Source organism: Amblyomma mixtum, chromosome 4 (assembly GCF_055824585.1).
Source record: "Amblyomma mixtum isolate Tamu chromosome 4, ASM5582458v1, whole genome shotgun sequence".
Classification (NCBI taxonomy): Eukaryota; Metazoa; Arthropoda; class Arachnida; order Ixodida; family Ixodidae; genus Amblyomma; species Amblyomma mixtum.
The window spans coordinates 146,973,470-146,989,859 of record NC_143015.1 but is presented as its reverse complement, the minus strand read 5'-3'; the positions used below and the strand labels follow the sequence as shown (position 1 = coordinate 146,989,859).

Here is a 16,390-nt window from a genome sequence, read left to right as displayed (position 1 = left end):
TAAGCGACATCAGAAAGATTATACAGAGGGAATCAAGAATTGTCTAATGATTGGAGGTTGCCTACAAGGTTTGGAGACGTAATTAAACAGTGCAAAATTTTGATGTACACAGTGAAAGACATAAAGGGAATCCATTTTAACTGAGATACAACATTTGGTGTAGTTTAAGGCCACCAATTATGAACGCTTGCCAAGGCGAAAACTAGCCCTCTTGTCAAAGCGTTTGCACCCTGACGCGCACGCTTCCATGTTCAGTGCGTACCTGTGTTCGTGTGAATGTATCTGTGTTACTTACGCCTATTTTTTTTTTTTTAGACTGTAGAGATTATGACGGCGTTGGGATTTTCCCGGGTCCTCCTGGCTCTGGACGTCTTTCAAAGGAAAGATGCGAGTTGCGTTATTGTAGTAACCTGACATGGACCGTGATTCCAATAGGGTAAGTAGAAATATCTGTCTACTGCTTCGCGTACGAGATGTTGGACCGTATTTGGTGCACACAGTTCTTTAGCAGCTGCAGTCGCAACTACGGTGAACTCATATTGGCGTGGTGCCAATCTAATCTTGGTTTATAATGCGTCACACGAAACTTACTGCGAGGGGCATCGCTCAATAGAAATCAAAGCTCCCTGTTACCCTTCTAAATACGTGATTTCGGCGTTTTATAGCTGAAAGGAGCTACGGCAGTGAAGGCATCCCTATGCAAGTGCTTGTGAAAGCCATTGAAATCCAACTAGGACATTCTATTCGTTTCTTCGCACACAGATGCGAGCTTGAGACAGTTGCTCCCATTCAGCTTCAGGTTAAGACGAGCACACGGGTGAGTGCAATGTCTGTCTAAATATATTCTTTTTCTCAGACCTGTGTTGCTCGACCTTTGAGGCCGATATCCAGTATTGCTGCCAATCAGGTGCACTGTAAACAAAAATATACCCAAAAGGGTATAACATTTACTCCATGAGTGGGGAGTAAAAAGGTGGACTGTCCTCCATATTACTCCCATGAGGAAATAAGGGAGTAAAAATGAGGATTTACCAGCATTTACTCCGGTCTAGAAAAGGAGTTAATTGTGCAAAACACTCGACCAGTGCCGAAAAGGAGTACAAAAAACATCATTTTGTGCAATCCGCCCCGCCACCTAGCGTCTCGTCTGCTTCTGGTCAGTTGTCAGATATTGGCGGTGAGTGACGACCGCTTGGTTTCCATCGTCGCTGGATCTCTGCTGACTTCTGCTCCTTCACGGACGCCTGCCGCTGTACAAGATATCGATTTGTCGCCGTTTTCCTCTACAGTACGTTACATAATTGAATTGCTCCTGTGAAGCCTCCAGTACTCTAACGATACCTGACTTTACTTTGTGTCGCCACCCCGTTACAGCCCCCGCTTAGGCCTAATTCTCACAGGCTTTTTTCAGTGCGGTTCTCGCAATGTGTTGCAGCAGATTATGTGTTGCATGAACATGGAACTGTGATAGAACATAGTATCAACGCTTAGCTCTTGATTGAGCTCATAAGGGAACATTTTCCCTCAGCCATGTTTAAAATCCAAGCCTTAGTGAATTGAATATGAATGCAAACACTGTCATTCCAAACTACCATCAGGTGTATTTTGATCTTTTCTGCTGTGGTTTTGGGACCAAGTATAGCGTGGTGGATGACCGTGAATACTACCCAGCGTCTCCTTTTCAGTTTTGAACTACTGATTATAATGTTACATCCCTTTATGTACGAATATAGACAACGAAACGAGCTCGTACAGAGAGGGAGACGCCAAGCAGACGACTCCTGCCGCGTACGCCGCAGCTGGGCTAGCAGACGGCGGAAAGAATGCTTGACGCGGGGTCACTTTAGGGCAGCGCAGTTTCCCAAGTTGGGTTGCCGGCGGCCCGCAGAGCTACTGCCCGTTTCCGCCGCTGCCACTGCTGTAAGAGTGAGCCTGAATGAGGATAAATAAACATGACGCCATTTTTGGGCTCCATCTCTGTGGGTAGCAAAAAATTTACTCCCTTGTCACTCCAAAATAACTGCCTTATATACGGGAGTAAATAAAAAACACCATACATATGGAGTAAAAAAAAAACTCCTTTTGGGTGTGCGTTAGAGGACAAGCCATTTACGCCCTTTTGGTGTTTTTTTGCTAACAGTGTGGGCGGGACTAACCTAGCGATATTCTGCCAGCACTTGCTTCGCGATATGAATGCAGGGTATTATTTAGGACGATAGGCAGCGGTACAGTTTTGAGGCCTAGGCAACATCTGCCACCACGCACATGAGGACCCACAAAAGCTTCCGTCTACCACCTTCACCATAGAAGGCCACTTCACTGCACTGAATTAACTTTTCAAGAACACGAGAAGCCAGCCTTATATCTCTGCAGCTCTCTCGCCGAAAAGTAATTCCTTAAAAAGGGACGTGTCTGAACCTGCCTTCTTGGGACAAACGATGACGGCCCTCATCTACGTGTCTTGATGACGGTGCATTCACACGAGCTGTGCTAGTACTCGACTATGGAGATGTCAGACAGGACTGATACCGCCTCTGCAGTTTTCCTCCTCTGGTGCTTGCGGTACTTTGCGCAGTTATACTACGTGGCTCCGTATAGTTTTGAATTGCAATCTCATCGGGCGAGGAGCTCGGGATGCAATGCAGCTTCAGCCTACATGATTACGCCCCAAAGGACATGAAAATTTGCAACAGCTTTCTTGCTGAAAGTGGTCTGCCTCAATTTAAAATTCTTCAGCCTTACAGAGGCACGCAGTACCTAAGACACAAGCAGCGCCATCTACCTCATGGATTTAGCACTAATATTGTGATTTGCAGCCATCTTCGCTATATCCGGTAAAATGCCTCGTTGTATCAGCTAATAAATTTATAATCGTGTACATTACAACAAGACCAAACGTTTGAAACTATCCGGTACCCCCTGCGACAAACTGTTCGACCGTAATGGCCGTCTGAAGGTCCTCCGAATGCGCAGTTTGGAGGCAGAAACGTTGTCGTTGCAAATCCCACGCATGCTGTGGGCTTCAGCTCAATTAGTAATTTTATCCTCAGGAACATGCAAAGTCATTTCACACCACTTTGAACATTCTGCTGCAAGCGGGTGTCCCCCAAATTCTATGGAAATGCTGGTCCCGGGGTGGGAGGAGGGGGGAACTTCGATGATTGCATGCTGACACATGCACAACGCATTGAGAGTTGAGGCGCAAGGCGCCCACGATCGCTGTTATATAGTGTGGTCTCATGGTTACTGCTGTGGTCAATTTGACCTTCATTGCAGACAGACACTTCCTTCACAGACGTAAATTTTAAGAGCTGATGCTCTTAAATGCACTCTAAGAACTGCTACTCCTCCATTAAGAGTAAAAGAGCCTCGCTACTCCTGCAGGTCTCAATCTACTCTCTCTACAAACGAGAAAGAGTGAAAGGTCCTGTTCACTCCTCTTGACAAAAGAGTAAAATGGCATTTCCACTCCTGCGTACTTCAAGGGAGTTCAGTGCTTGTTTTACTCCTCCGCCCTTACGGCCATACATTCGTAAGGGCGCGCTAGCTTCTCGGGGCCGGCCTGCCAGCCTGGATGCCGGCGTCAGAAAAATGCACTGGTATTGTTTGTTCACGACCAAAGCTCTGGGATAGAGTATCATTAGCCAATGTCGAGTTGTTGGTAGAATCGATAACAGCCATACAAATTTCCTCCCATAGCCGCTTTGCTGCTGCTCTGGAGTTCGCCTGGCCTCTGCTATAGCTCCGCTCCTGAAGGGGTCGCGGAAACCGAGCATATATTTATTTCCCTATGACGCGGGGTTCAGAGTAAAACGGTGCCGAGGGTAGCACCTAAGTGCTGGCCAGTTTCGAAGCGCATTCAGCTACAGCATCTATGTGAAATCGGCTAGGTTTAGCGACGACAAGGGCAGCCAGCGAGCAGCGCACAGTTCGTCGCCCGGCGCGACCGCGGGCGGCGTCGTTGCCGAAAGCTCGGCTCGCTCAATGATTCGCTCCGTAGCTTGCGAATCGCGCACGCAAGGCTGGAAAATCGAGCAGCGACTGGCCTGCGATTGAGCGAGCCTTTATGCCCACGTTTGCAGCACAGGTGAACAAATTTAGCACACATGTATGCATGGAATATCGGCTGCGTTGCGGCGATTCTTAAGCTCGTCCTCGACGCCATCATCACCGTTCGGGTCGACCCGAGCATATCTTTATTTCACTACGAGACATAGTTCACAATAAAACGTACTTACAATGCAAAGAGTAGCACCTCAGCGCTAGCCAGTTTCGAAGCGCTCTCAGCTCTGGCATCGAAGTGAAACCTCCTAGGCTTAGCTACGAATACGGCAGCCAGGGAGCAGGCCGAAGCTCGTCGCGCGGCGCGCTCGCGAGCATCGTCATTGCTGAAAGCTCGGCTCGCTCACAGATTGGCTCAGAAACTTGCGAATTGTACTCGCAAGGCTGGTAAATCGAGCAGCTAGCGGCTGGCCTGCGACTGAGCGCACGTTCGCAGTACAGGTGAACAACAATTAGCGCACGAATGCTTGGGATACCGGCTGCGTTGCGGCCACGTTAAGGCGATTCTTAAGCTCGTCCTCGACGCCATCGTCACCGTACGTGACACACAGGCTGAGAACTTGAATTCGAGTACGCGCTAAAGTAAGCTGCTCGTATTTCTCGGAACAATCTGAACTCGAAAAGACAGTTGCTTCTGTCAGCTTCCATGCATGTGGGTTCTTGCTATAGTGAAAGTACACTCGAACAGGATGCGGCGAGTGCGGGCCGCTGTTGCATATAAGCTAAAGTGTGAAGCAAGTATCGTCGTAGTTCCGTAACGCAGTTGATATCACAGTAATCCGCTTGTACGGGTCACATTTAAGCTCTGTTTCATGTAGATCTCCGTCGAGCATGCCAGTGTCGCGTTGAGTAATGCATCGCAGCAGCTCTTTGTCCTACCGCTCGCGTCGAACATATCCTTGATATGGACCAGTTTGCGATACGGTGCGTTTCTTTGCGTTTTTTGTCGCATTTAAGGGATTTTCGCTGCCGTCAATCGAAATTGCATTCCGTCAACAGCGTCGTCTGCGCCGTCGTCTGCTAGGACACCCGGGGATGGGATCACAGGATCGCAGCTTCTACAAACGACATGTCAGCAAAAGTATCTAAAAGCGCTTTGGTATTCGCATTTAATAAAGAAATAAAATGAAAAAATATAATTTGTTTTTGTTGCGAACACAATTCAAATATTAGTAATAAAAAAAGCGCATTTGTAGGTTTTTTAAACGAAGCAAAACTGCAGCCGTCGTCACGTTTTGTGTTATTTGGGTTTTCGTAGCATTGTTTGAGTGCTCGTGCGGTGGACGTGTATGAAGAACACAAGTGTGTTTTGGAAACCAACGACGAGAATTACGCCCTGTCAACACTGGTGATTTTGAACGGGTAAAGCCGTGAAGAAAGGTAGCGCTACGACTTCTTGTCATCTGGAGAGGCAACGAAGAAGAATGTGTGCGGTTTTGCTAAGCCTTGATGAGCCGTCTGAACGGTGAGTCCCGTGTACGTTTCTTTACTTCTGATCTCTATTCGCACGCGTTATTAGTGTGCGCCTATATAGGGATGGCAGTGCAGGCAGTCTGCGTGCGGTTGCCTCAGCTATAATGCGTTAAGCCCGATTCACACGACGGTCCGTTCGCCCGCGGCCCGCGCACTACGTATTCAGGCGCGCTGTCGGCCGCGGCCACCAGTTATCACAACAGAGTTATGCGGTCGCTTGCTAGCGCTGCGAAAAACAACAGACAAAGTTTACTACATTCCAATAGCATAGATTTGTGCTACGTAGGAGAGGATGATGAGCGTGCAGTGCCACGTTAGAGAGCGCTCTTGCTAGGCCAGCTGTGGACAGACAAGGGAACTGACAACGGTCGAGTTGCCTCGCGGCTGGTGACCGTCGGATTGATTTGTGCTACTTAGAAGATGACGATGAGCGGCAGTGCCGCGCGACAGAGCACTCGCGCTAGGCCAGCTGCCAACAGACAGTGCTCAGTGTGTGTACTCGTCGGATTAGTGCTTACGCCTTAATATTTGTCATACAATTTTTTCGGGGACAATGATCGCGTGTAAAAGGCTGGGGCATATCCCTTGCCTAGTCATTTGTAAATTTTTATCTGTGCTTCCCCATGGAACAGAATTTGACACAGTATTATGTCAAAGTTAGATCGTTCTTGCGTCTGCCCTGAGGTGTAGGTGTCGATGCTTCCTCGCCTTCAGATTTTGAGAACTGTTTGGGATGCAACTGCGCACTTATTTAGGATTTCAATCTTTTTGCTATATCCCTCGTTTGTGCGGCCCGCTTTCAAGTCGTTCGCTATATCGGTGATGGTTTGTTATTGATTTTCACTTTCTCTTATTTATTCTTGGTTGACTGCCACCAGCTGTGCTGCCGGCGATTCTCCGCGCTCGGAACTATTCCCAGGCACGAGACCCTACCCACAGACCTCCCTGCACCACACTCACCAGTTTTCTTCGGTATTTTTTTCCCTTGCTCTTACTTGCATTGCCACTAGGCAGTTTTTATTTCTGTGCAGATTTGTTAAATCCAATACCAATTTTCGTTTCATGCTGTGATGTGAGATATCGTGCTTCTTGCTAATGAATGCATGCCTTTTCCATCCTCTCGTCATTTGTGCAAAGCAGACGGGTCTACTGGTCGCTACGTTCAATTTAAAAATACCTTCGGTGCTGCTCCAAAGCACCCTAGTAGTAATAATTAAATCCTGTGCATGCTATATTCGAATAGTTACGCTCTTTTCATCATGCATAAAAATAGTGGTATTCCAGCCTGCTCATCTTTCTATGCGGTTGTGACAGTCATGTAAATCTACTGAAAAAATGTATATCGGTGCATCACATACAATCTGTTCATTTCTTTTGTCATGGGCCATCTCATTGCTTTTTGTGTTCCTATGTGAATACCTTATTCTAATTTATGAAGCAGTAGACAATTTCTTCTCTTGTCATTCATGACATTGTTACGGCCACTGACAACAGTTGCTTTGACATATTTATTTGCAGTTGCCAGCTGCCAGTATCTACTGGGCCATTCGTGCTTCCAGCTTTTGGCTGTGCTATCTCTCCTCAGCTGTTTGTGGTAGGTATTGTTTTCCAGTGATGCATACCTTACCTGCCTATTTAGAAAAATTTCGTAGACATAGACTCACAGCCGGGTTTAGAAATGCATGCAGAGCTCTACGTGCACTTAGCAGCAGTACCTCCCTGTATAATCACATGAATCTGATCCTGAATTACATGAATGTAATTACATGATCTGTATGAAATAGTCGCTCATGAAGCTTTTGACTGCTGCTGTTAACATAATGGAATTTACACTGCTTCAGGTGGAGTGACTATTTCACACATGTTGCCTCTTATGCATATGTGCCCTCTGAAAGGGCGAACATATTCCTTTATCCCTTTAAAAAACATTGTGTTCTATCATGATGCTTTACCGGTATTTCTGGTGTATAGACCAAAATGTCACTCAGTATTGTAACATGAAGCGGGAACTCAGTTTGTCCAATGTTTTAGAGGTAACATGAAGCGGGAACTGAGTTTGTCCGGTGTTTTAGGGGTCCTAAAACATTGGACCAACACAGTTCCCACTCGAGTTATTGATCACTTCGCTCTCGCCCTACCATAAGCTTGCCGTCCAGGTTGGACAAATTGATAGAGCGACTGCTCCAGTGAAGTGGTGGTTCTGAGTTCGAACACCGGACCAGGACGAATCTTTCTTTAACTACGAAGTTTCTGTGAAAGCTGTATAGCTTTCCTTTGTAGCCGTTTGGCTGTGCTCGAGTGGATGTCAATGAGTAATTACTCCTTATTACAGATCTTTTGTCAACGCCAAACTGATTCAGTAGCAACAAATAGTAGAAGGGTAAAAGCATGCTGCTCCCAAAAATTCGTTAAGCATGTTATAAAATGTATGCTGTATTGTTTTAACTGCTGCAAAGAAATAACGGTGATGTTAGATGCCCAGCCCCTATTAGGTAAACATAGCTCGCAACTAACACAGTGGATAGAAAAGAAATATGGACTTCAACCCTCACGACGACCCTCACCCCAGTAAAACAAAAAGTGCCAGTGTTGCCATACTTGAGAGCTTTGCTCTTTAAAATTGCAGTAGACTGCTACTCAAAGTTGACAAAAAAAATGCGTCTCGTTTTCTGCATGTGCATTCCATAGTGCTGGTGCCATTTTCACTGGCCATTGACATTCAGTCGCATGATGTGCACCCCGCTCCTCGAGTTGATTTTGTTTGTCTTGTGAACCTGCCGTCAAAATCAGTGCAGGATAATGCTTCCCCAGTTGATCTGCAGTTAACCTTGTCCTTTGCCAGCTGCTGTCACCCTTTCTCCACAGAGAAGGGCGGTGGGAGTCCAAGCCAGGTGGAGTTGAAATATTTGACTAGTAGTGGACAGGGATCCTGCGGTTTGTTGAGGACACAGGCAAATTGGAGACTTATGGAAGAATTTTTTTACCAGCCAAAAAAGACGCATACACAAGAGAGAACCGCACAGGACAAGGGCTGGTAAAAGCCGTAGTCCTCTGTGGTCCTCTCTTGTGTATGCGTGTTCCTTGGCGGGTAAAAAAATTCCTCCGTAAGTCTCCAATTTGCCGGTGTCCTCCACAGATTGGAGGATCCCTGTCTGTTACTAGTCAAATTTCACTACTCCACCTGGATTGGACTCCCACTGCCCTTCTCAAACTTTTGAAATCCTGTTGCCCTAGCAGATCATCAGCTGTCGGTTGTATTACTTTCGCTTCAGTGAAATTTGACGTGTAGCGGACAGGGATCCTAGAATTTGTGGAGTACACAGGGAAACTGGAGACTTATAGAAGAATTTTTTTACCAGCCAAGGAAGACACATACACAAGATTCGTTGTCTGTGTTTCACAACTGAAAGTTCTAAATACGTGCAAAAGTGTATCGTGCATTCACACGTATTTTGAAAACTCAATTTTTGCAGCGTTAGGTTTTCGGAATTGGAGCTGTAGCATTGCTGCCAAAGAATCCCGCTCGTTAACAAAGCGCACACTTATTTGCTAGGTATATATTCCGTATACCGCAACCAGTACACGTCACTGTTTGGAAGGTTCTGTCGCGAAATTTCTGATTGTGCAAGGTAGCTTTTCTTTTAAATTCAAGCGCTCTCTATTTGCTTTTTCCTGTGCATATTCATCGGTCGTTTCAATTCGGAAGCATTGGTGCTGCAAGACGTGCATACGGAAGCTACATTTGTGCACAAAGCTCCTGAATTTTTGAAAGCGCAGCTCTGACAGTTCTCGTTGTCATAAATAAGTACAAAGCAGCCTAATCTTTTTGGACACACCATTTCATGCTCTTAGCTGTTTCTGAGAAACAGGCTGCTTTTTTTCTGTTTTTGGTGTGAAACATTCCTAACAACTTCTTTCTTTCTCCATGCACAGATAGTCTATGCATACACGGGCAGCTTGATTGCAATATTTAGGGCAATATTTATAACAGGTGCAGTGAGCCTTGGTGCATGTGGACAGAAATTAAGCTAGGGTGGAGTGGGGTATTTTCGCACAGGGTAATGTTATGCGGAGGGTCTGGCGTATTGAAACCGAGTCTTTCTGAGCTCTTATTAGACGTCCCAGCACCAGGACAGTAGTTGAGGCTTTTCTTCTTTGTTGTCTAGTCAATGGTTTCCATCACATAAAATAGCCTTAATTCTAGCTATCCCGTGGCCGTCTACAGAACGATGCAGATATACTGAAGTGGTCAGTGTTGCATAAAAGTAGTGAGAACATTGCAAATGCAAGACAACTTCATTGGTTTGCAGTGCACTAACGTGGCAGTCAGAGAATTACACATTACATTTGCAAATCTAAATTGTGCATAATAGTATGGACTGGCACGTAATGTGCGAAGTAATCACAGTTATCTCGTTCATGCCAAATGCTAGTGTCAAACATTGTCAGTATTGCATATTTATAAAGAGCAGACATGCTGCGCCTAACTTGTCGTTGGATAGATTTTATTACTATGAAAGCAAAAAGTTTACACATGGCTGTCGTGTTCTTGCGTGGGAAGTAGTATTACCTTAAATGAGTATAAACACCAAATTTTTGGTTATGTGTGTTCTTTGTAGCGACGTGCTGGGCATTCGTATACATAGAATTGTTGCATAGTATTCGTCTCCAATCGCTAAATAATTACAACCAGATTTCTTTTCTTCCCTGTTTCAATAGCATAGCAATTGCTATGACATCAATGTTCAGTATAGGTTATGGAAGGCACAAAAAAGCTACGATATCGCTACTTCATCTTTTTAATTAGTTACAATGCTAAAGCCAGCCTGCCTTAAGAGTCTGAATCACAATGAATGACGAAGCCGCAATTATATTGCAGTTTTCCTCATGCCTCCCCTGGCTTATACTGACCTTTGATGCCATTGCCATTGCTCAGTTTTTAAAAGTGAAGCAGGAGAGAGAAGATATTTAATTACAAATTATTTAGCAGTCATAGGCGAATACTGTGTGGTTATCCGTGCATAGTAATGCCTTATGCATCATTAAAAACAAAAAAAAATGTGCAACTGAAATTTGCTCGGCTGCTGACCCAAAAGACGCGGGTTTGATCCCGGCCGCGGCGGCTGGAATTTCTTTGGAGGAGAAATTCTAGAGGCCCGTGTACTGTGCGATGTCAGTGCACGTTAAAGAACCCCAGGTGGTCGAAATTTCCGGAGCCCTTCACTACGGCGTCTCTCATAGCCTGGGTCGCTTTGGGATGTTAAACCCCATAAACCAACCCAAACCAAACTGAAATTTGTTGTCTGCCTCTTTGAGATGAAAAATTTTGAATTTTTCCTTCACTATTTTAGAGCATGAAATTCAGTTAATGGTATCTGAGAAACAGGAATTGCAACAGCCATTTCTCTTCAGCAAGAAAACTGTCATTGGTTTAAGTGTTTTCCCGATTCAAGGTTACCCTGAATAACACCATCTGTCGGGCTAGTTGGTTGCGATCCATATGTATCAGCAGCGCGAACACAACACAGGAAGAAGGAGAAGAAGGTAAAGAGCGCTGAACTTCCAACTTTTATTTGAGCAAAAATTGAACCCGCACTTTTATACACATACCAGGTAAAATCCCACCAGGGGGGTAATCAAGGCGTGCTATCGAATTGGGACCAACACGATGTCCAGGGCATCAAAATGATGACTACTATCACACTATACAAAGACTTCCATGAAAAGCACGAATGACATGCGGAAAAAAAAAACAAGACAATGTAAAAAACAGGGTTGAGTGTGCGCAAATGGAAAAAATGGAAAAACAGGGTTCAGGGCGCGAATTTTGCTAAAAGAAGAAAAAAAAAAACACATGAGAAGGCGAGACACGGTAACAACGTAAGCGATGCGAAGGGATGAGCGCCAACAATTAACACGGCTAGAACTAAAATGCAGTGTGCCCCTAAAAGCCAGGTAAAATCAGGTAAAACCAGAGGGAAAGGTGATTTCTTTTTCAGATAATGAGATGGAAGGGGTGCTTACGCAACCTTCTTTGAGCCCTGAGATGTAGGTAGCTTCAATGATTTCGCATGTTAGTTGGTTTTTATGTTTCTTTAAGACGGTTGCTTTCTTAAAATGAGGAATGCACTTCTTTTGGCTGTCACATACGCTGCAATGGGCGGGCAGGTTCCTCAACGGCGCCCCAGTTAGATCGTTCCTATGTTCCATTAACCTTTCGTTTAAGCATCTTCCTGTTTGGCCTATGTACGCCTTACCGCAAGCTAAAGGTATAGAGTATACAACACCCTCCGCACAAGGCACAAAAGGATCTCGGTGCCTGGTTGTACAGCTACTATTCTTTTTCTTTTTATTAACTTTGTTGCACAGGCTTGACAGGCGCAGAGGGGCTGAAAAGACTACGTCTACGCCTGCTTTTCTGCCAATTTTCTTCAGATTATGCGAGATTTGGTGCAGGTATGGCAGAACGGCGACCTTTTTGTTCCGCTGTCGCGTATCATCCGGGGCTTCACATTCATGCTTCATACTTATCAGGACTTTTTTTGCAACAGACGAAAGGAGAGATTGCGGGTATCCTGATTGCGTCAGCCTCAGCACTTGGCTCGAAAAACTGTCCTGCAACCTGTGTTCACAAGATTTTGTGAGTGCGTTCTTAAAAGTTGACTTCACGATGTTCCTTTTTACAAGTTTTGAATGGGCTGAATCGTAGGGTAGGATGGGCTTATTGGCTCTTGGTTCAAATAACCAGCACACATGGTCCTCTCCGAAAAACAACTTTAACTCTAAAAACCGCATGGCGTTTTGTTCTGGGAATTCATGAGTAACTTCAAGAGGTGATATAGTATTAGAAAAAGTGTGGAGGACTTGAGTTGCTTCTGTTTTAAAGGCTTCAGTGTCGCAATCTAAGAGGACCAGGAAGTCATCGACGTACCGGAAAATTTTTAGAACGCTTGAAGACTCAAGCTTGTCCTTCAAGGATCTGTCATGCATAGCGAGGAAAAGGTCGCTCAAAATGGGGGCGATGCATGACCCTATACATATGCCTTGCTTTTGTATGAATCTCGAACCGTTCCACTCTGCCACTGTTGATTTTAGGTAAGCGCATTGCAATTCAATGAAGCCATCCGCAGAAACGCCACACTCATTTTGGAAGGCCGCAGTGTGGCGTTTCTGCGGATGGCTTCATTGAATTGCTATGCGCTTACCTAAAATCAACAGTGGCAGAGTGGAACGGTTCGAGATTTATACAAAAGTAAGGCATATGTATAGGGTCATGCATCGCCCCCATTTTGAGCGACCTTTTCCTCGCTATGCATGACAGATCCTTGAAGGACAAGCTTGGGTCTTCAAGCGTTCTAAAAATTTTCCGGTACGTCGATGACTTCCTGGTCCTCTTAGATTGCGACACTGAAGCCTTTAAAACACAAGCAACTCAAGTCCTCCACACTTTTTCTAATACTATATCACCTCTTGAAGTTACTCATGAATTCCCAGAACAAAACGCCATGCGGTTTTTAGAGTTAAAGTTGTTTTTCGGAGAGGACCATGTGTGCTGGTTATTTGAACCAAGAGCCAATAAGCCCATCCTACCCTACGATTCAGCCCATTCAAAACTTGTAAAAAGGAACATCGTGAAGTCAACTTTTAAGAACGCACTCACAAAATCTTGTGAACACAGGTTGCAGGACAGTTTTTCGAGCCAAGTGCTGAGGCTGACGCAATCAGGATACCCGCAATCTCTCCTTTCGTCTGTTGCAAAAAAAGTCCTGATAAGTATGAAGCATGAATGTGAAGCCCCGGATGATACGCGACAGCGGAACAAAAAGGTCGCCGTTCTGCCATACCTGCACCAAATCTCGCATAATCTGAAGAAAATTGGCAGAAAAGCAGGCGTAGACGTAGTCTTTTCAGCCCCTCTGCGCCTGTCAAGCCTGTGCAACAAAGTTAATAAAAAGAAAAAGAATAGTAGCTGTACACAACCGGGCACCGAGATCCTTTTGTGCCTCGTGCGGAGGGTGTTGTATACTCTATACCTTTAGCTTGCGGTAAGGCGTACATAGGCCAAACAGGAAGATGCTTAAACGAAAGGTTAATGGAACATAGGAACGATCTAACTGGGGCGCCGTTGAGGAACCTGCCCGCCCATTGCAGCGTATGTGACAGCCAAAAGAAGTGCATTCCTCATTTTAAGCAAGCAACCGTCTTAAAGAAACATAAAAACCAACTAACACGCGAAATCATTGAAGCTACCTACATCTCAGGGCTCAAAGAAGGTTGCGTAAGCACCCCTTCCATCTCATTATCTGAAAAAGAAATCACCTTTCCCTCTGGTTTTACCTGATTTTACCTGGCTTTTAGGGGCACACTGCATTTTAGTTCTAGCCGTGTTAATTGTTGGCGCTCATCCCTTCGCATCGCTTACGTTGTTACCGTGTCTCGCCTTCTCATGTTTTTTTTTTCTTCTTTTAGCAAAACTCGCGCCCTCAACCCTGTTTTTCCATTTTTTCCATTTGCGCACACTCAACCCTGTTTTTACTTTTTTACCGTGTTCTTGCCTTCTCATGGTTTTAGCAAAATTCGCGCCCTCAACCCTGTTTTTCCATTTTTCCATTTGCGCACACTCAACCCTGTTCTTTACATTGTCTTGTTTTTTTTTTCCGCATGTCATTCGTGCTTTTCATGGAAGTCTTTGTATAGTGCGATAGTAGTTATCTTTTTGATGCCCTGGACATCGTGTTGGTCCGAATTCGATAGCACGCTTTGGTTACCCCCCTGGTGGGATTTTACCTGGTATGTGTATAAAAGTGCGGGTTCAATTTTTGCTCAAATAAAAGTTGGAAGTTCAGCGCTCTTTACCTTCTTCTCCTTCTTCCTGTGTGGTGTTCGCGCTGCTGATACATAAGGTTACCCTATATTTTAAACTGCACAATGTATTACGTGACAGGAAACCGTCAAGCACAATAGGTGTGGTTTTAGAAATGACTGGAAGTGATAAGGGAATACATTTACTTAGAGCAGGCAGTGACCGCTGATCCGGATCATGAAGGGTAATAACTAGAGGAATATGGATTGGGCGGAGTGCATATAGGCAGGTTCTCTCAGATCATGAATGGCAGTTTTCAATACCCCTCAAGAGAAAAGTATACAACAGCTGTATCCTACCGGTATTCACCTATGGGGCAGAAACGTGGAGGCTAACGAAGAGGGTTCAGCTTAAGTTAAGGACAACGCAACGAGCTATGGAAATAAAAATGATAGGTGTAACGTTAAGAGATCGGAAGCGGGCGGAGTGGGTGAGGGAACAAACGCGGGTTGAAGACATCCTAGTCGAAATCAGGAGAAAAAAGGGTGCTTGGGCAGGGCATGTAAGACGAAGGCAAGATAATCGCTGGTCCTTAAGGGTAACGGAGTGGATTCCAAGAGAAGGCAAACGTAGCAGGAAGCAGCAAAAAGTTCCATGGGCGGAGGTTTGCAGGAACACGGTGGACATAGCTGGCGAAGGACAGGGTTAATTGGAGAACATGGGAGAGGCCTTTGCCCTGCAGTAGGCGTAGTAAGGCTGATCATGATACTTGCAGAAGAGGTTGCTCATGTTAAAATTTTCATTTGGTAAATATGTGCTTGTTTTACATGCACACAGCTTTTGAAAGGACTAGCATAGTGATAATTGTATTGGGCTTCATAAAATTGTAGCTCTGAATGAAGGTTTGCAATGAAAGGTGTCTGCACTTGGTCACAATATAGGTACACACTAGTGGCGACCTGACACACACGATCAGTACATTCTAGTTGTATTCTTTCTTTTTTTTCATGGGGTTATATGCAGGATAGTATGAAAAGGGCATTGGAATTGACTCTTACTTGCATTATTTTCATTCATGTTTGCAGGCACCCGGAGAAATGCACGCATAGCCAAAGCTCCTTCACTCAGCCGAGCAAGCTACGGCATCATCCAGCATCTTAGTTTCTTTTGAGCGCTTACAGCTCACTGCGGTGGATTTGGTAGATGGGTTTACTTTGCTTTTGGCAGTGTTCTTGGCATTTAATGTCAAGTACACCCCAAAAACAAAGCGGGCTTGTCTGCTGCTTGAGACACTAATGGGGCTTGATCCTAGCGAGTGCCTCCCGAGCGTGTTTTGGGCAGCCACAGCAATCACAGCAATGACTTGAGAAATAAAAGTTATCAGTGTTGTACATTTGTGTCATTATTTCTTGAACCATTGTTATTCCCAACGCAGACAGAGCACCATACTAATGTGCAAACTGTAGTGTAGCCATAAAGTAGTTGTATGAGCAAAAATTATAATCCCTTTTGCTCATTACTCTTTTGTAGATGTAGCGCAGGTGGATCCTGCAAAACATATGACCAACTTGCTCTGAAGAATATGTGAAATAAGAAAATTAGTAGGATACATTGAAAACACGTGAAACTCCTTTTGAAGGAGTAAAATAAGATCTGGGCTGATACTCCTTGAAGGAGTATAGTCACTCTAACAAACGGAGTCCTGGAACTCTACCTGAAAGAGTAGTAGGATGCTGTTTCAATGTGGTAGCTTTACTCCCTCGGAGGAGTGCCTGTACTCTATTGCAGGAGTAGTACAGTACTCCTTGAGTAGGTGTTGGATCACTCTTTGTCCAGAGGGAGTAATTTTATTCTGGAAAAAGGAGTGGAATATGGGACAAGCGAATACTCCTTCAAAGTGTGTTCTGGGCACTCCTCTGCACTCCTTTAGTTCTAAGAGTGTGTCATTCCAGCATACGAAGGGCTCTGTAACAAATTTATAGTGACCATATTTTGCTTCACAGTGGCAGCAGCTGTTTTCTGAACAGATATGCACATAGTTTATTTGAGCAA

General features: G+C 44.9%; 1 long non-coding RNA gene across 1 annotated transcript; it reads left to right on the top strand.

Annotated features, from left to right (window-relative positions):
• Positions 1-5,248: 5,248 nt before the first annotated feature.
• LOC149348670 (uncharacterized) lies at positions 5,249-15,729 on the top strand. The gene is made up of 4 exons (XR_016292797.1): positions 5,249-5,527; positions 6,414-6,507; positions 7,054-7,129; positions 15,424-15,729. It is a non-coding gene; the product is annotated as an uncharacterized LOC149348670 (long non-coding RNA).
• Positions 15,730-16,390: the final 661 nt, after the last annotated feature.